Source organism: Camelus bactrianus, chromosome 17 (assembly GCF_048773025.1).
Source record: "Camelus bactrianus isolate YW-2024 breed Bactrian camel chromosome 17, ASM4877302v1, whole genome shotgun sequence".
In the NCBI taxonomy this organism is placed as follows: Eukaryota; Metazoa; Chordata; class Mammalia; order Artiodactyla; family Camelidae; genus Camelus; species Camelus bactrianus.
The window spans coordinates 52094373-52114542 of NC_133555.1; positions in this window are offsets into that span (position 1 = coordinate 52094373).

The window sequence follows — 20170 nt, forward strand, 5'->3', positions numbered from 1 at the left end:
GACGGCTTTCACACACACTTATCTCTCAGAACAGAGCAAGTGGAGAGACGTTCGTTCATCTAGCACCAAGGGAACGGGTTGCAGGAGACACTTTTTCTCTGCTTTCTCTGTCTGTTTCCTAGTGCCGGTTTGAAGTTCCTGCAGTTTACACTGTCAAACCGAGTTGGAGCTAGTACCTCCCCATATATATGTATGGAATGGAGTTTGCAACTGAAAAGAAACTTTGTGTTCCCAACAAGCTAGGTGAAGGACGGCTTTCACACACACCTATCTCTCAGAACTGAGCAAGTGGAGAGACGTTCGTTCATCTAGCAACAAGGGAACGGGTTGCAGGAGACACTTTTTCTCTGGTTTCTCAGTCTGTTTCCTAGTGCCGGTTTGAAGTTCCTGCAGTTTTCACTGTCAAACCGAGTTGGAGCTAGTACCTCCCCATATATATGTATGGAATGGAGTTTGCAACTGAAAAGAAACTTTGTGTTCCCAACAAGCTAGGTGAAGTTCGGCCTTCACACACACATATCTCTCAGAACTGAGCAAGTGGAGAGACGTTCGTTCATCTAGCAACAAGGGAACGGGTTGCAGGAGACACTTTTTCTCTGCTTTCTCAATCTGTTTCCTAGTGCCGGTTTGAAGTTCCTGCAGTTTTCACTGTCAAACCGAGTTGGAGCTAGTACCTCCCCATATATATGTATGGAATGGAGTTTGCAACTGAAAAGAAACTTTGTGTTCCCAACAAGCTAGGTGAAGGACGGCTTTCACACACACTTATCTCTCAGAACTGAGCAAGTGGAGAGACGTTCGTTCATCTAGCACCAAGGGAACGGGTTGCAGGAGACACTTATTCTCTGTTTCTCAGACTGTTTCCTAGTGCCGGTTTGAATTTCCTGCAGTTTTCACTGTAAAACCGAGTTGGAGCTTCTACCTCCCCATATATATGTATGGAATGGAGTTTGCAACTGAAAAGAAACTTTGTGTTCCCAACAAGCTAGGTGAAGGACGGCTTTCACACACACTTATCTCTCAGAACAGAGCAAGTGGAGAGACGTTCTTTCATCTAGCACCAAGGGAACGGGTTGCAGGAGACACTTTTTCTCTGCTTTCTCAGTCTGTTTCCTAGTGCCGGTTTGAAGTTCCTGCAGTTTTCACAGTCAAACCGAGTTGGAGCTAGTACCTCCCCATATATATGTATGGAATGGAGTTTGCAACTGAAAAGAAACTTCGTGTTCCCAACAAGCAAGTTGAAGGACGGCTTTCACACACACTTATCTCTCAGAACAGAGCAAGTGGAGAGACGTTCGTTCATCTAGCACCAAGGGAACGGGTTGCAGGAGACACTTTTTCTCTGCTTTCTCTGTCTGTTTCCTAGTGCCGGTTTGAAGTTCCTGCAGTTTACACTGTCAAAACGAGTTGGAGCTAGTACCTCCCCATATATATGTATGGAATGGAGTTTGCAACTGAAAAGAAACTTTGTGTTCCCAACAAGCTAGGTGAAGGACGGCTTTCACACACACCTATCTCTCAGAACTGAGCAAGTGGAGAGACGTTCGTTCATCTAGCAACAAGGGAACGGGTTGCAGGAGACACTTTTTCTCTGGTTTCTCAGTCTGTTTCCTAGTGCCGGTTTGAAGTTCCTGCAGTTTTCACTGTCAAACCGAGTTGGAGCTAGTACCTCCCCATATATATGTATGGAATGGAGTTTGCAACTGAAAAGAAACTTTGTGTTCCCAACAAGCTAGGTGAAGAACGGCTTTCACACACACTTATCTCTCAGAACTGAGCAAGTGGAGAGACGTTCGTTCATCTAGCACCATGGGAACGGTTTGCAGGAGACACTTTTTCTCTGCTTTCTCAGTCTGTTTCCTAGTGCCGGTTTGAAGATCCTGCAGTTTTCACTGTCAAACCGAGTTGGAGCTAGTACCTCCCCATATATATGTATGGAATGGAGTTTGCAACTGAAAAGAAACTTTGTGTTCCCAACAAGCTAGGTGAAGGTCGGCCTTCACACACACATATCTCTCAGAACTGAGCAAGTGGAGAGACGTTCGTTCATCTAGCTCCAAGGGAACGGGTTGCAGGAGACACTTTTTCTCTGCTTTCTCAGTCTGTTTCCTAGTGCCGGTTTGAAGTTCCTGCAATTTTCACTGTCAAACCGAGTTGGAGCTAGTACCTACCCATATATATGTATGGAATGGAGTTTGCAACTGAAAAGAAACTTTGTGTTCCCAACAAGCTAGGTGAAGTTCGGCCTTCACACACACATATCTCTCAGAACTGAGCAAGTGGAGAGACGTTCGTTCATCTAGCACCAAGGGAACGGGTTGCAGGAGACACTTTTTCTCTGCTTTCTCAGTCTGTTTCCTAGTGCCGGTTTGAAGTTCCTGCAGTTTTCACTGTCAAACCGAGTTGGAGCTAGTACCTACCCATATATATGTATGGAATGGAGTTTGCAACTGAAAAGAAACTTTGTGTTCCCAACAAGCTAGGTGAAGGACGGCTTTCACACACACTTATCTCTCAGAACTGAGCAAGTGGAGAGACGTTCGTTCATCTAGCAATAAGGGAACGGGTTGCAGGAGACACTTTTTCTCTGCTTTCTCAGTCTGTTTCCTAGTGCCGGTTTGAAGTTCCTGCAGTTTTCACTGTCAAACCGAGTTGGAGCTAGTACCTCCCCATATATATGTATGGAATGGAGTTTGCAACTGAAAAGAAACTTTGTGTTCCCAACAAGCTAGGTGAAGGACGGCTTTCACACACACTTATCTCTCAGAACTGAACAAGTGGAGAGACGTTCGTTCATCTAGCACCAAGGGAACGGGTTGCAGGAGACACTTATTCTCTGTTTCTCAGTCTGTTTCCTAGTGCCGGTTTGAAGTTCCTGCAGTTTTCACTGTAAAACCGAGTTGGAGCTTCTACCTCCCCATATATATGTATGGAATGGAGTTTGCAACTGAAAAGAAACTTTGTGTTCCCAACAAGCTAGGTGAAGGACGGCTTTCACACACACTTATCTCTCAGAACAGAGCAAGTGGAGAGACGTTCGTTCATCTAGCACCAAGGGAACGGGTTGCAGGAGACACTTTTTCTCTGCTTTCTCTGTCTGTTTCCTAGTGCCGGTTTGAAGTTCCTGCAGTTTACACTGTCAAACCGAGTTGGAGCTAGTACCTCCCCATATATATGTATGGAATAGAGTTTGCAACTGAAAAGAAACTTCGTGTTCCCAACAAGCAAGTTGAAGGACGGCTTTCACACACACTTATCTCTCAGAACAGAGCAAGTGGAGAGACGTTCGTTCATCTAGCACCAAGGGAACGGGTTGCAGGAGACACTTTTTCTCTGCTTTCTCTGTCTGTTTCCTAGTGCCGGTTTGAAGTTCCTGCAGTTTACACTGTCAAACCGAGTTGGAGCTAGTACCTCCCCATATATATGTATGGAATGGAGTTTGCAACTGAAAAGAAACTTTGTGTTCCCAACAAGCTAGGTGAAGGACGGCTTTCACACACACCTATCTCTCAGAACTGAGCAAGTGGAGAGACGTTCGTTCATCTAGCAACAAGGGAACGGGTTGCAGGAGACACTTTTTCTCTGGTTTCTCAGTCTGTTTCCTAGTGCCGGTTTGAAGTTCCTGCAGTTTTCACTGTCAAACCGAGTTGGAGCTAGTACCTCCCCATATATATGTATGGAATGGAGTTTGCAACTGAAAAGAAACTTTGTGTTCCCAACAAGCTAGGTGAAGGTCGGCCTTCACACACACATATCTCTCAGAACTGAGCAAGTGGAGAGACGTTCGTTCATCTAGCAACAAGGGAACGGGTTGCAGGAGACACTTTTTCTCTGCTTTCTCAATCTGTTTCCTAGTGCCGGTTTGAAGTTCCTGCAGTTTTCACTGTCAAACCGAGTTGGAGCTAGTACCTCCCCATATATATGTATGGAATTGAGTTGGCAACTGAAAAGAAACTTTGTGTTCCCAACAAGCAAGGTGAAGTACGGCTTTCACACACACTTATCTCTCAGAACTGAGCAAGTGGAGAGACGTTCGTTCATCTAGCACCAAGGGAACGGGTTGCAGGAGACACTTTTTCTCTGCTTTCTCAGTCTGTTTCCTAGTGCCGGTTTGAAGTTCCTGCAGTTTTCACTGTCAAACCGAGTTGGAGCTAGTACCTACCCATATATATGTATGGAATGGAGTTTGCAACTGAAAAGAAACTTTGTGTTCCCAACAAGCTAGGTGAAGGACGGCTTTCACACACACTTATCTCTCAGAACTGAGCAAGTGGAGAGACGTTCGTTCATCTAGCAATAAGGGAACGGGTTGCAGGAGACACTTTTTCTCTGCTTTCTCAGTCTGTTTCCTAGTGCCGGTTTGAAGTTCCTGCAGTTTTCACTGTCAAACCGAGTTGGAGCTAGTACCTCCCCATATATATATATGGAATGGAGTTTGCAACTGAAAAGAAACTTTGTGTTCCCAACAAGCTAGGTGAAGGACGGCTTTCACACACACTTATCTCTCAGAACTGAGCAAGTGGAGAGACGTTCGTTCATCTAGCACCAAGGGAACGGGTTGCAGGAGACACTTATTCTCTGTTCCTCAGTCTGTTTCCTAGTGCCGGTTTGAATTTCCTGCAGTTTTCACTGTAAAACCGAGTTGGAGCTTCTACCTCCCCATATATATGTATGGAATGGAGTTTGCAACTGAAAAGAAACTTTGTGTTCCCAACAAGCTAGGTGAAGGACGGCTTTCACACACACTTATCTCTCAGAACAGAGCAAGTGGAGAGACGTTCTTTCATCTAGCACCAAGGGAACGGGTTGCAGGAGACACTTTTTCTCTGCTTTCTCAGTCTGTTTCCTAGTGCCGGTTTGAAGTTCCTGCAGTTTACACTGTCAAACCGATTTGGAGCTAGTACCTCCCCATATATATGTATGGAATGGAGTTTGCAACTGAAAAGAAACTTTGTGTTCCCAACAAGCTAGGTGAAGGACGGCTTTCACACACACCTATCTCTCAGAACTGAGCAAGTGGAGAGACGTTCGTTCATCTAGCAACAAGGGAACGGGTTGCAGGAGACACTTTTTCTCTGGTTTCTCAGTCTGTTTCCTAGTGCCGGTTTGAAGTTCCTGCAGTTTTCACTGTCAAACCGAGTTGGAGCTAGTACCTCCCCATATATATGTATGGAATGGAGTTTGCAACTGAAAAGAAACTTTGTGTTCCCAACAAGCTAGGTGAAGGCGGCTTTCACACACACTTATCTCTCAGAACTGAGCAATTGGAGAGACGTTCGTTCATCTAGCACCATGGGAACGGTTTGCAGGAGACACTTTTTCTCTGCTTTCCCAGTCTGTTTCCTAGTGCCGGTTTGAAGTTCCTGCAGTTTTCACTGTCAAACCGAGTTGGAGCTAGTACCTCCCCATATATATGTATGGAATGGAGTTTGCAACTGAAAAGAAACTTTGTGTTCCCAACAAGCTGGGTGAAGGTCGGCCTTCACACACACATATCTCTCAGAACTGAGCAAGTGGAGAGACGTTCGTTCATCTAGCAACAAGGGAACGGGTTGCAGGAGACACTTTTTCTCTGCTTTCTCAGTCTGTTTCCTAGTGCCGGTTTGAAGTTCCTGCAGTTTTCACTGTCAAACCGAGTTGGAGCTAGTACCTCCCCATATATATGTATGGAATGGAGTTTGCAACTGAAAAGAAACTTTGTGTTCCCAACAAGCTAGGTGAAGGACGGCTTTCACACACACCTATCTCTCAGAACTGAGCAAGTGGAGAGACGTTCGTTCATCTAGCAACAAGGGAACGGGTTGCAGGAGACACTTTTTCTCTGGTTTCTCAGTCTGTTTCCTAGTGCCGGTTTGAAGTTCCTGCAGTTTTCACTGTCAAACCGAGTTGGAGCTAGTACCTCCCCATATATATGTATGGAATGGAGTTTGCAACTGAAAAGAAACTTTGTGTTCCCAACAAGCTAGGTGAAGGCGGCTTTCACACACACTTATCTCTCAGAACTGAGCAATTGGAGAGACGTTCGTTCATCTAGCACCATGGGAACGGTTTGCAGGAGACACTTTTTCTCTGCTTTCTCAGTCTGTTTCCTAGTGCCGGTTTGAAGTTCCTGCAGTTTTCACTGTCAAACCGAGTTGGAGCTAGTACCTCCCCATATATATGTATGGAATGGAGTTTGCAACTGAAAAGAAACTTTGTGTTCCCAACAAGCTGGGTGAAGGTCGGCCTTCACACACACATATCTCTCAGAACTGAGCAAGTGGAGAGACGTTCGTTCATCTAGCAACAAGGGAACGGGTTGCAGGAGACACTTTTTCTCTGCTTTCTCAGTCTGTTTCCTAGTGCCGGTTTGAAGTTCCTGCAGTTTTCACTGTCAAACCGAGTTGGAGCTAGTACCTCCCCATATATATGTATGGAATTGAGTTGGCAACTGAAAAGAAACTTTGTGTTCCCAACAAGCAAGGTGAAGTACGGCTTTCACACACACTTATCTCTCAGAACTGAGCAAGTGGAGAGACGTTCGTTCATCTAGCACCAAGGGAACGGGTTGCAGGAGACACTTTTTCTCTGCTTTCTCAGTCTGTTTCCTAGTGCCGGTTTGAAGTTCCTGCAGTTTTCACTGTCAAACCGAGTTGGAGCTAGTACCTACCCATATATATGTATGGAATGGAGTTTGCAACTGAAAAGAAACTTTGTGTTCCCAACAAGCTAGGTGAAGGACGGCCTTCACACACACTTATCTCTCAGAACTGAGCAAGTGGAGAGACGTTCGTTCATCTAGCAATAAGGGAACGGGTTGCAGGAGACACTATTTCTCTGCTTTCTCAGTCTGTTTCCTAGTGCCGGTTTGAAGTTCCTGCAGTTTTCACTGTCAAACCGAGTTGGAGCTAGTACCTCCCCATATATATGTATGGAATGGAGTTTGCAACTGAAAAGAAACTTTGTGTTCCCAACAAGCTAGGTGAAGGACGGCTTTCACACACACTTATCTCTCAGAACTGAGCAAGTGGAGAGACGTTCGTTCATCTAGCACCATGGGAACGGGTTGCAGGAGACACTTATTCTCTGTTTCTCAGTCTGTTTCCTAGTGCCGGTTTGAATTTCCTGCAGTTTTCACTGTAAAACCGAGTTGGAGCTAGTACCTCCCCATATATATGTATGGAATGGAGTTTGCAACTGAAAAGAAACTTTGTGTTCCCAACAAGCTAGGTGAAGGCCGGCTTTCACACACACTTATCTCTCAGAACTGAGCAAGTGGAGAGACTTTCGTTCATCTAGCAGAAAGGGAACGGGTTGCAGGAGTAACTTTTACTCTGGTTTCTCAGTCTGTTTCCTAGTGCCGGTTTGAAGTTCCTGCAGTTTTCACTGTAAAACCGAGTTGGAGCTTGTACCTCCCCATATATATGTATGGAATGGAGTTTGCAACTGAAAAGAAACTTCGTGTTCCCAACAAGCAAGTTGAAGGACGGCTTTCACACACACTTATCTCTCAGAACAGAGCAAGTGGAGAGACGTTCGTTCATCTAGCACCAAGGGAACGGGTTGCAGGGGACACTTTTTCTCTGCTTTCTCTGTCTGTTTCCTAGTGCCGGTTTGAAGTTCCTGCAGTTTACACTGTCAAACCGAGTTGGAGCTAGTACCTCCCCATATATATGTATGGAATGGAGTTTGCAACTGAAAAGAAACTTCGTGTTCCCAACAAGCAATTTGAAGGACGGCTTTCACACACACTTATCTCTCAGAACAGAGCAAGTGGAGAGACGTTCGTTCATCTAGCACCAAGGGAACGGGTTGCAGGAGACACTTTTTCTCTGCTTTCTCTGTCTGTTTCCTAGTGCCGGTTTGAAGTTCCTGCAGTTTACACTGTCAAACCGAGTTGGAGCTAGTACCTCCCCATATATATGTATGGAATGGAGTTTGCAACTGAAAAGAAACTTTGTGTTCCCAACAAGCTAGGTGAAGGACGGCTTTCACACACACCTATCTCTCAGAACTGAGCAAGTGGAGAGACGTTCGTTCATCTAGCAACAAGGGAACGGGTTGCAGGAGACACTTTTTCTCTGCTTTCTCAGTCTGTTTCCTAGTGCCGGTTTGAAGTTCCTGCAGTTTTCACTGTCAAACCGAGTTGGAGCTAGTACCTCCCCATATATATGTATGGAATGGAGTTTGCAACTGAAAAGAAACTTTGTGTTCCCAACAAGCTAGGTGAAGGCGGCTTTCACACACACTTATCTCTCAGAACTGAGCAATTGGAGAGACGTTCGTTCATCTAGCACCATGGGAACGGTTTGCAGGAGACACTTTTTCTCTGCTTTCTCAGTCTGTTTCCTAGTGCCGGTTTGAAGTTCCTGCAGTTTTCACTGTCAAACCGAGTTGGAGCTAGTACCTCCCCATATATATGTATGGAATGGAGTTTGCAACTGAAAAGAAACTTTGTGTTCCCAACAAGCTGGGTGAAGGTCGGCCTTCACACACACATATCTCTCAGAACTGAGCAAGTGGAGAGACGTTCGTTCATCTAGCAACAAGGGAACGGGTTGCAGGAGACACTTTTTCTCTGCTTTCTCAGTCTGTTTCCTAGTGCCGGTTTGAAGTTCCTGCAGTTTTCACTGTCAAACCGAGTTGGAGCTAGTACCTCCCCATATATATGTATGGAATTGAGTTGGCAACTGAAAAGAAACTTTGTGTTCCCAACAAGCAAGGTGAAGTACGGCTTTCACACACACTTATCTCTCAGAACTGAGCAAGTGGAGAGACGTTCGTTCATCTAGCACCAAGGGAACGGGTTGCAGGAGACACTTTTTCTCTGCTTTCTCAGTCTGTTTCCTAGTGCCGGTTTGAAGTTCCTGCAGTTTTCACTGTCAAACCGAGTTGGAGCTAGTACCTACCCATATATATGTATGGAATGGAGTTTGCAACTGAAAAGAAACTTTGTGTTCCCAACAAGCTAGGTGAAGGACGGCTTTCACACACACTTATCTCTCAGAACTGAGCAAGTGGAGAGACGTTCGTTCATCTAGCAATAAGGGAACGGGTTGCAGGAGACACTATTTCTCTGCTTTCTCAGTCTGTTTCCTAGTGCCGGTTTGAAGTTCCTGCAGTTTTCACTGTCAAACCGAGTTGGAGCTAGTACCTCCCCATATATATGTATGGAATGGAGTTTGCAACTGAAAAGAAACTTTGTGTTCCCAACAAGCTAGGTGAAGGACGGCTTTCACACACACTTATCTCTCAGAACTGAGCAAGTGGAGAGACGTTCGTTCATCTAGCACCATGGGAACGGGTTGCAGGAGACACTTATTCTCTGTTTCTCAGTCTGTTTCCTAGTGCCGGTTTGAAGTTCCTGCAGTTTTCACTGTAAAACCGAGTTGGAGCTTGTACCTCCCCATATATATGTATGGAATGGAGTTTGCAACTGAAAAGAAACTTCGTGTTCCCAACAAGCAAGTTGAAGGACGGCTTTCACACACACTTATCTCTCAGAACAGAGCAAGTGGAGAGACGTTCGTTCATCTAGCACCAAGGGAACGGGTTGCAGGGGACACTTTTTCTCTGCTTTCTCTGTCTGTTTCCTAGTGCCGGTTTGAAGTTCCTGCAGTTTACACTGTCAAACCGAGTTGGAGCTAGTACCTCCCCATATATATGTATGGAATGGAGTTTGCAACTGAAAAGAAACTTTGTGTTCCCAACAAGCTAGGTGAAGGACGGCTTTCACACACACCTATCTCTCAGAACTGAGCAAGTGGAGAGACGTTCGTTCATCTAGCAACAAGGGAACGGGTTGCAGGAGACACTTTTTCTCTGGTTTCTCAGTCTGTTTCCTAGTGCCGGTTTGAAGTTCCTGCAGTTTTCACTGTCAAACCGAGTTGGAGCTAGTACCTCCCCATATATATGTATGGAATGGAGTTTGCAACTGAAAAGAAACTTTGTGTTCCCAACAAGCTAGGTGAAGGACGGCTTTCACACACACTTATCTCTCAGAACTGAGCAAGTGGAGAGACGTTCGTTCATCTAGCACCATGGGAACGGTTTGCAGGAGACACTTTTTCTCTGCTTTCTCAGTCTGTTTCCTAGTGCCGGTTTGAAGATCCTGCAGTTTTCACTGTCAAACCGAGTTGGAGCTAGTACCTCCACATATATATGTATGGAATGGAGTTTGCAACTGAAAAGAAACTTTGTGTTCCCAACAAGCTAGGTGAAGGTCGGCCTTCACACACACATATCTCTCAGAACTGAGCAAGTGGAGAGACGTTCGTTCATCTAGCAACAAGGGAACGGGTTGCAGGAGACACTTTTTCTCTGCTTTCTCAGTCTGTTTCCTAGTGCCGGTTTGAAGTTCCTGCAGTTTTCACTGTCAAACCGAGTTGGAGCTAGTACCTCCCCATATATATGTATGGAATTGAGTTGGCAACTGAAAAGAAACTTTGTGTTCCCAACAAGCATGGTGAAGTACGGCTTTCACACACACTTATCTCTCAGAACTGAGCAAGTGGAGAGACGTTCGTTCATCTAGCAATAAGGGAACGGGATGCAGGAGACACTTTTTCTCTGCTTTCTCAGTCTGTTTCCTAGTGCCGGTTTGAAGTTCCTGCAGTTTTCACTGTCAAAACGAGTTGGAGCTAGTACCTCCCCATATATATGTATGGAATGGAGTTTGAAACTGAAAAGAAACTTTGTGTTCCCAACAAGCTAGGTGAAGGACGGCTTTCACACACACTTATCTCTCAGAACTGAGCAAGTGGAGAGACGTTCGTTCATCTAGCACCAAGGGAACGGGTTGCAGGAGACACTTATTCTCTATTTCTCAGTCTGTTTCCTAGTGCCGGTTTGAATTTCCTGCAGTTTTCAATGTAAAACCGAGTTGGAGCTTCTACCTCCCCATATATATGTATGGAATGGAGTTTGCAACTGAAAAGAAACTTTGTGTTCCCAACAAGCTAGGTGAAGGACGGCTTTCACACACACTTATCTCTCAGAACAGAGCAAGTGGAGAGACGTTCTTTCATCTAGCACCAAGGGAACGGGTTGCAGGAGACACTTTTTCTCTGCTTTCTCAGTCTGTTTCCTAGTGCCGGTTTGAAGTTCCTGCAGTTTTCACTGTCAAACCGAGTTGGAGCTAGTACCTCCCCATATATATGTATGGAATGGAGTTTGCAACTGAAAAGAAACTTCGTGTTCCCAACAAGCAAGTTGAAGGACGGCTTTCACACACACTTATCTCTCAGAACAGAGCAAGTGGAGAGACGTTCGTTCATCTAGCACCATGGGAACGGTTTGCAGGAGACACTTTTTCTCTGCTTTTTCAGTCTGTTTCCTAGTGCCGGTTTGAAGTTCCTGCAGTTTTCACTGTCAAACCGAGTTGGAGCTAGTACCTACCCATATATATGTATGGAATGGAGTTTGCAACTGAAAAGAAACTTTGTGTTCCCAACAAGCTAGGTGAAGCACGGCTTTCACACACACCTATCTCTCAGAACTGAGCAAGTGGAGAGACGTTCGTTCATCTAGCAACAAGGGAACGGGTTGCAGGAGACACTTTTTCTCTGGTTTCTCAGTCTGTTTCCTAGTGCCGGTTTGAAGTTCCTGCAGTTTTCACTGTCAAACCGAGTTGGAGCTAGTACCTCCCCATATATATGTATGGAATGGAGTTTGCAACTGAAAAGAAACTTTGTGTTCCCAACAAGCTAGGTGAAGGACGGCTTTCACACACACTTATCTCTCAGAACTGAGCAAGTGGAGAGACGTTCGTTCATCTAGCACCATGGGAACGGTTTGCATGAGACACTTTTTCTCTGCTTTCTCAGTCTGTTTCCTAGTGCCGGTTTGAAGTTCCTGCAGTTTTCACTGTCAAACCGAGTTGGAGCTAGTACCTACCCATATATATGTATGGAATGGAGTTTGCAACTGAAAAGAAACTTTGTGTTCCCAACAAGCTAGGTGAAGGACGGCTTTCACACACACTTATCTCTCAGAACTGAGCAAGTGGAGAGACGTTCGTTCATCTAGCAATAAGGGAACGGGTTGCAGGAGACACTTTTTCTCTGCTTTCTCAGTCTGTTTCCTAGTGCCGGTTTGAAGTTCCTGCAGTTTTCACTGTCAAACCGAGTTGGAGCTAGTACCTCCCCATATATATGTATGGAATGGAGTTTGCAACTGAAAAGAAACTTTGTGTTCCCAACAAGCTAGGTGAAGGACGGCTTTCACACACACTTATCTCTCAGAACTGAGCAAGTGGAGAGACGTTCGTTCATCTAGCACCAAGGGAACGGGTTGCAGGAGACACTTATTCTCTGTTTCTCAGTCTGTTTCCTAGTGCCGGTTTGAATTTCCTGCAGTTTTCACTGTAAAACCGAGTTGGAGCTTCTACCTCCCCATATATATGTATGGAATGGAGTTTGCAACTGAAAAGAAACTTTGTGTTCCCAACAAGCTAGGTGAAGGACGGCTTTCACACACACTTATCTCTCAGAACAGAGCAAGTGGAGAGACGTTCTTTCATCTAGCACCAAGGGAACGGGTTGCAGGAGACACTTTTTCTCTGCTTTCTCAGTCTGTTTCCTAGTGCCGGTTTGAAGTTCCTGCAGTTTTCACTGTCAAACCGAGTTGGAGCTAGTACCTCCCCATATATATGTATGGAATTGAGTTGGCAACTGAAAAGAAACTTTGTGTTCCCAACAAGAAAGGTGAAGTACGGCTTTCACACACACTTATCTCTCAAAACTGAGCAAGTGGAGAGACGTTCGTTCATCTAGCACCAAGGGAACGGGTTGCAGGAGACACTTTTTCTCTGCTTTCTCAGTCTGTTTCCTAGTGCCGGTTTGAAGTTCCTGCAGTTTTCACTTTCAAACCGAGTTGGAGCTAGTACCTACCCATATATATGTATGGAATGGAGTTTGCAACTGAAAAGAAACTTTGTGTTCCCAACAAGCTAGGTGAAGGACGGCTTTCACACACACTTATCTCTCAGAACTGAGCAAGTGGAGAGACGTTCGTTCATCTAGCAATAAGGGAACGGGTTGCAGGAGACACTTTTTCTCTGCTTTCTCAGTCTGTTTCCTAGTGCCGGTTTGAAGTTCCTGCAGTTTTCACTGTCAAACCGAGTTGGAGCTAGTACCTCCCCATATATATGTATGGAATGGAGTTTGCAACTGAAAAGAAACTTTGTGTTCCCAACAAGCTAGGTGAAGGAAGGCTTTCACACACACTTATCTCTCAGAACTGAGCAAGTGGAGAGACGTTCGTTCATCTAGCACCAGGGGAACGGGTTGCAGGAGACACTTATTCTCTGTTTCTCAGTCTGTTTCCTAGTGCCGGTTTGAATTTCCTGCAGTTTTCACTGTAAAACCGAGTTGGAGCTTCTACCTCCCCATATATATGTATGGAATGGAGTTTGCAACTGAAAAGAAACTTCGTGTTCCCAACAAGCAAGTTGAAGGACGGCTTTCACACACACTTATCTCTCAGAACAGAGCAAGTGGAGAGACGTTCGTTCATCTAGCACCAAGGGAACGGGTTGCAGGAGACACTTTTTCTCTGCTTTCTCTGTCTGTTTCCTAGTGCCGGTTTGAAGTTCCTGCAGTTTACACTGTCAAACCGAGTTGGAGCTAGTACCTCCCCATATATATGTATGGAATGGAGTTTGCAACTGAAAAGAAACTTTGTGTTCCCAACAAGCTAGGTGAAGGACGGCTTTCACACACACCTATCTCTCAGAACTGAGCAAGTGGAGAGACGTTCGTTCATCTAGCAACAAGGGAACGGGTTGCAGGAGACACTTTTTCTCTGGTTTCTCAGTCTGTTTCCTAGTGCCGGTTTGAAGTTCCTGCAGTTTTCACTGTCAAACCGAGTTGGAGCTAGTACCTCCCCATATATATGTATGGAATGGAGTTTGCAACTGAAAAGAAACTTTGTGTTCCCAACAAGCTAGGTGAAGAACGGCTTTCACACACACTTATCTCTCAGAACTGAGCAAGTGGAGAGACGTTCGTTCATCTAGCACCATGGGAACGGTTTGCAGGAGACACTTTTTCTCTGCTTTCTCAGTCTGTTTCCTAGTGCCGGTTTGAAGATCCTGCAGTTTTCACTGTCAAACCGAGTTGGAGCTAGTACCTCCCCATATATATGTATGGAATGGAGTTTGCAACTGAAAAGAAACTTCGTGTTCCCAACAAGCAAGTTGAAGGACGGCTTTCACACACACTTATCTCTCAGAACAGAGCAAGTGGAGAGACGTTCGTTCATCTAGCACCAAGGGAACGGGTTGCAGGAGACACTTTTTCTCTGCTTTCTCTGTCTGTTTCCTAGTGCCGGTTTGAAGTTCCTGCAGTTTACACTGTCAAACCGAGTTGGAGCTAGTACCTCCCCATATATATGTATGGAATGGAGTTTGCAACTGAAAAGAAACTTTGTGTTCCCAACAAGCTAGGTGAAGGACGGCTTTCACACACACCTATCTCTCAGAACTGAGCAAGTGGAGAGACGTTCGTTCATCTAGCAACAAGGGAACGGGTTGCAGGAGACACTTTTTCTCTGGTTTCTCAGTCTGTTTCCTAGTGCCGGTTTGAAGTTCCTGCAGTTTTCACTGTCAAACCGAGTTGGAGCTAGTACCTCCCCATATATATGTATGGAATGGAGTTTGCAACTGAAAAGAAACTTTGTGTTCCCAACAAGCTAGGTGAAGAACGGCTTTCACACACACTTATCTCTCAGAACTGAGCAAGTGGAGAGACGTTCGTTCATCTAGCACCATGGGAACGGTTTGCAGGAGACACTTTTTCTCTGCTTTCTCAGTCTGTTTCCTAGTGCCGGTTTGAAGATCCTGCAGTTTTCACTGTCAAACCGAGTTGGAGCTAGTACCTCCCCATATATATGTATGGAATGGAGTTTGCAACTGAAAAGAAACTTTGTGTTCCCAACAAGCTAGGTGAAGGTCGGCCTTCACACACACATATCTCTCAGAACTGAGCAAGTGGAGAGACGTTCGTTCATCTAGCTCCAAGGGAACGGGTTGCAGGAGACACTTTTTCTCTGCTTTCTCAGTCTGTTTCCTAGTGCCGGTTTGAAGTTCCTGCAGTTTTCACTGTCAAACCGAGTTGGAGCTAGTACCTACCCATATATATGTATGGAATGGAGTTTGCAACTGAAAAGAAACTTTGTGTTCCCAACAAGCTAGGTGAAGTTCGGCCTTCACACACACATATCTCTCAGAACTGAGCAAGTGGAGAGACGTTCGTTCATCTAGCACCAAGGGAACGGGTTGCAGGAGACACTTTTTCTCTGCTTTCTCAGTCTGTTTCCTAGTGCCGGTTTGAAGTTCCTGCAGTTTTCACTGTCAAACCGAGTTGGAGCTAGTACCTACCCATATATATGTATGGAATGGAGTTTGCAACTGAAAAGAAACTTTGTGTTCCCAACAAGCTAGGTGAAGGACGGCTTTCACACACACTTATCTCTCAGAACTGAGCAAGTGGAGAGACGTTCGTTCATCTAGCAATAAGGGAACGGGTTGCAGGAGACACTTTTTCTCTGCTTTCTCAGTCTGTTTCCTAGTGCCGGTTTGAAGTTCCTGCAGTTTTCACTGTCAAACCGAGTTGGAGCTAGTACCTCCCCATATATATGTATGGAATGGAGTTTGCAACTGAAAAGAAACTTTGTGTTCCCAACAAGCTAGGTGAAGGACGGCTTTCACACACACTTATCTCTCAGAACTGAGCAAGTGGAGAGACGTTCGTTCATCTAGCACCAAGGGAACGGGTTGCAGGAGAAACTTATTCTCTGTTTCTCAGTCTGTTTCCTAGTGCCGGTTTGAAGTTCCTGCAGTTTTCACTGTCAAACCGAGTTGGAGCTAGTACCTCCCCATATATATGTATGGAATGGAGTTTGCAACTGAAAAGAAACTTCGTGTTCCCAACAAGCAAGTTGAAGGACGGCTTTCACACACACTTATCTCTCAGAACAGAGCAAGTGGAGAGACGTTCGTTCATCTAGCACCAAGGGAACGGGTTGCAGGAGACACTTTTTCTCTGCTTTCTCTGTCTGTTTCCTAGTGCCGGTTTGAAGTTCCTGCAGTTTACACTGTCAAACCGAGTTGGAGCTAGTACCTCCCCATATATATGTATGGAATGGAGTTTGCAACTGAAAAGAAACTTTGTGTTCCCAACAAGCTAGGTGAAGGACGGCTTTCACACACACCTATCTCTCAGAACTGAGCAAGTGGAGAGACGTTCGTTCATCTAGCAACAAGGGAACGGGTTGCAGGAGACACTTTTTCTCTGGTTTCTCAGTCTGTTTCCTAGTGCCGGTTTGAAGTTCCTGCAGTTTTCACTGTCAAACCGAGTTGGAGCTAGTACCTCCCCATATATATGTATGGAATGGAGTTTGCAACTGAAAAGAAACTTTGTGTTCCCAACAAGCTAGGTGAAGGACGGCTTTCACACACACTTATCTCTCAGAACTGAACAAGTGGAGAGACGTTCGTTCATCTAGCACCAAGGGAACGGGTTGCAGGAGACACTTATTCTCTGTTTCTCAGTCTGTTTCCTAGTGCCGGTTTGAAGTTCCTGCAGTTTTCACTGTAAAACCGAGTTGGAGCTTCTACCTCCCCATATATATGTATGGAATGGAGTTTGCAACTGAAAAGAAACTTTGTGTTCCCAACAAGCTAGGTGAAGGACGGCTTTCACACACACTTATCTCTCAGAACAGAGCAAGTGGAGAGACGTTCTTTCATCTAGCACCAAGGGAACGGGTTGCAGGAGACACTTTTTCTCTGCTTTCTCAGTCTGTTTCCTAGTCCCGGTTTGAAGTTCCTGCAGTTTTCACTGTCAAACCGAGTTGGAGCTAGTACCTCCCCATATATATGTATGGAATAGAGTTTGCAACTGAAAAGAAACTTCGTGTTCCCAACAAGCAAGTTGAAGGACGGCTTTCACACACACTTATCTCTCAGAACAGAGCAAGTGGAGAGACGTTCGTTCATCTAGCACCAAGGGAACGGGTTGCAGGAGACACTTTTTCTCTGCTTTCTCTGTCTGTTTCCTAGTGCCGGTTTGAAGTTCCTGCAGTTTACACTGTCAAACCGAGTTGGAGCTAGTACCTCCCCATATATATGTATGGAATGGAGTTTGCAACTGAAAAGAAACTTTGTGTTCCCAACAAGCTAGGTGAAGGACGGCTTTCACACACACCTATCTCTCAGAACTGAGCAAGTGGAGAGACGTTCGTTCATCTAGCAACAAGGGAACGGGTTGCAGGAGACACTTTTTCTCTGGTTTCTCAGTCTGTTTCCTAGTGCCGGTTTGAAGTTCCTGCAGTTTTCACTGTCAAACCGAGTTGGAGCTAGTACCTCCCCATATATATGTATGGAATGGAGTTTGCAACTGAAAAGAAACTTTGTGTTCCCAACAAGCTAGGTGAAGGTCGGCCTTCACACACACATATCTCTCAGAACTGAGCAAGTGGAGAGACGTTCGTTCATCTAGCAACAAGGGAACGGGTTGCAGGAGACACTTTTTCTCTGCTTTCTCAGTCTGTTTCCTAGTGCCGGTTTGAAGTTCCTGCAGTTTTCACTGTCAAACCGAGTTGGAGCTAGTACCTCCCCATATATATGTATGGAATTGAGTTGGCAACTGAAAAGAAACTTTGTGTTCCCAACAAGCAAGGTGAAGTACGGCTTTCACACACACTTATCTCTCAGAACTGAGCAAGTGGAGAGACGTTCGTTCATCTAGCACCAAGGGAACGGGTTGCAGGAGACACTTTTTCTCTGCTTTCTCAGTCTGTTTCCTAGTGCCGGTTTGAAGTTCCTGCAGTTTTCACTGTCAAACCGAGTTGGAGCTAGTACCTACCCATATATATGTATGGAATGGAGTTTGCAACTGAAAAGAAACTTTGTGTTCCCAACAAGCTAGGTGAAGGACGGCTTTCACACACACTTATCTCTCAGAACTGAGCAAGTGGAGAGACGTTCGTTCATCTAGCAATAAGGGAACGGGTTGCAGGAGACACTTTTTCTCTGCTTTCTCAGTCTGTTTCCTAGTGCCGGTTTGAAGTTCCTGCAGTTTTCACTGTCAAACCGAGTTGGAGCTAGTACCTCCCCATATATATATATGGAATGGAGTTTGCAACTGAAAAGAAACTTTGTGTTCCCAACAAGCTAGGTGAAGGACGGCTTTCACACACACTTATCTCTCAGAACTGAGCAAGTGGAGAGACGTTCGTTCATCTAGCACCAAGGGAACGGGTTGCAGGAGACACTTATTCTCTGTTTCTCAGTCTGTTTCCTAGTGCCGGTTTGAATTTCCTGCAGTTTTCACTGTAAAACCGAGTTGGAGCTTCTACCTCCCCATATATATGTATGGAATGGAGTTTGCAACTGAAAAGAAACTTTGTGTTCCCAACAAGCTAGGTGAAGGACGGCTTTCACACACACTTATCTCTCAGAACAGAGCAAGTGGAGAGACGTTCTTTCATCTAGCACCAAGGGAACGGGTTGCAGGAGACACTTTTTCTCTGCTTTCTCAGTCTGTTTCCTAGTGCCGGTTTGAAGTTCCTGCAGTTTTCACTGTCAAACCGAGTTGGAGCTAGTACCTCCCCATATATATGTATGGAATGGAGTTTGCAACTGAAAAGAAACTTCGTGTTCCCAACAAGCAAGTTGAAGGACGGCATTCACACACACTTATCTCTCAGAACAGAGCAAGTGGAGAGACGTTCGTTCATCTAGCACCAAGGGAACGGGTTGCAGGAGACACTTTTTCTCTGCTTTCTCTGTCTGTTTCCTAGTGCCGGTTTGAAGTTCCTGCAATTTACACTGTCAAACCGAGTTGGAGCTAGTACCTCCCCATATATATGTATGGAATGGAGTTTGCAACTGAAAAGAAACTTTGTGTTCCCAACAAGCTAGGTGAAGGACGGCTTTCACACACACCTATCTCTCAGAACTGAGCAAGTGGAGAGACGTTCGTTCATCTAGCAACAAGGGAACGGGTTGCAGGAGACACTTTTTCTCTGGTTTCTCAGTCTGTTTCCTAGTGCCGGTTTGAAGTTAATGCAGTTTTCACTGTCAAACCGAGTTGGAGCTAGTACCTCCCCATATATATGTATGGAATGGAGTTTGCAACTGAAAAGAAACTTTGTGTTCCCAACAAGCTAGGTGAAGAACGGCTTTCACACACACTTATCTCTCAGAACTGAGCAAGTGGAGAGACGTTCGTTCATCTAGCACCATGGGAACGGTTTGCAGGAGACACTTTTTCTCTGCTTTCTCAGTCTGTTTCCTAGTGCCGGTTAGAAGATCCTGCAGTTTTCACTGTCAAACCGAGTTGGAGCTAGTACCTCCCCATATATATGTATGGAATGGAGTTTGCAACTGAAAAGAAACTTTGTGTTCCCAACAAGCTAGGTGAAGGACGGCTTTCACACACACTTATCTCTCAGAACTGAGCAAGTGGAGAGACGTTCGTTCATCTAGCACCATGGGAACGGTTTGCAGGAGACACTTTTTCTCTGCTTTCTCAGTCTGTTTCCTAGTGCCGGTTTGAAGTTCCTGCAGTTTACACTGTCAAACCGATTTGGAGCTAGTACCTCCCCATATATATGTATGGAATGGAGTTTGCAACTGAAAAGAAACTTTGTGTTCCCAACAAGCTAGGTGAAGGACGGCTTTCACACACACCTATCTCTCAGAACAGAGCAAGTGGAGAGACGTTCTTTCATCTAGCACCAAGGGAACGGGTTGCAGGAGACACTTTTTCTCTGCTTTCTCAGTCTGTTTCCTAGTCCCGGTTTGAAGTTCCTGCAGTTTTCACTGTCAAACCGAGTTGGAGCTAGTACCTCCCCATATATATGTATGGAATAGAGTTTGCAACTGAAAAGAAACTTCGTGTTCCCAACAAGCAAGTTGAAGGACGGCTTTCACACACACTTATCTCTCAGAACAGAGCAAGTGGAGAGACGTTCGTTCATCTAGCACCAAGGGAACGGGTTGCAGGAGACACTTTTTCTCTGCTTTCTCTGTCTGTTTCCTAGTGCCGGTTTGAAGTTCCTGCAGTTTACACTGTCAAACCGAGTTGGAGCTAGTACCTCCCCATATATATGTATGGAATGGAGTTTGCAACTGAAAAGAAACTTTGTGTTCCCAACAAGCTAGGTGAAGGACGGCTTTCACACA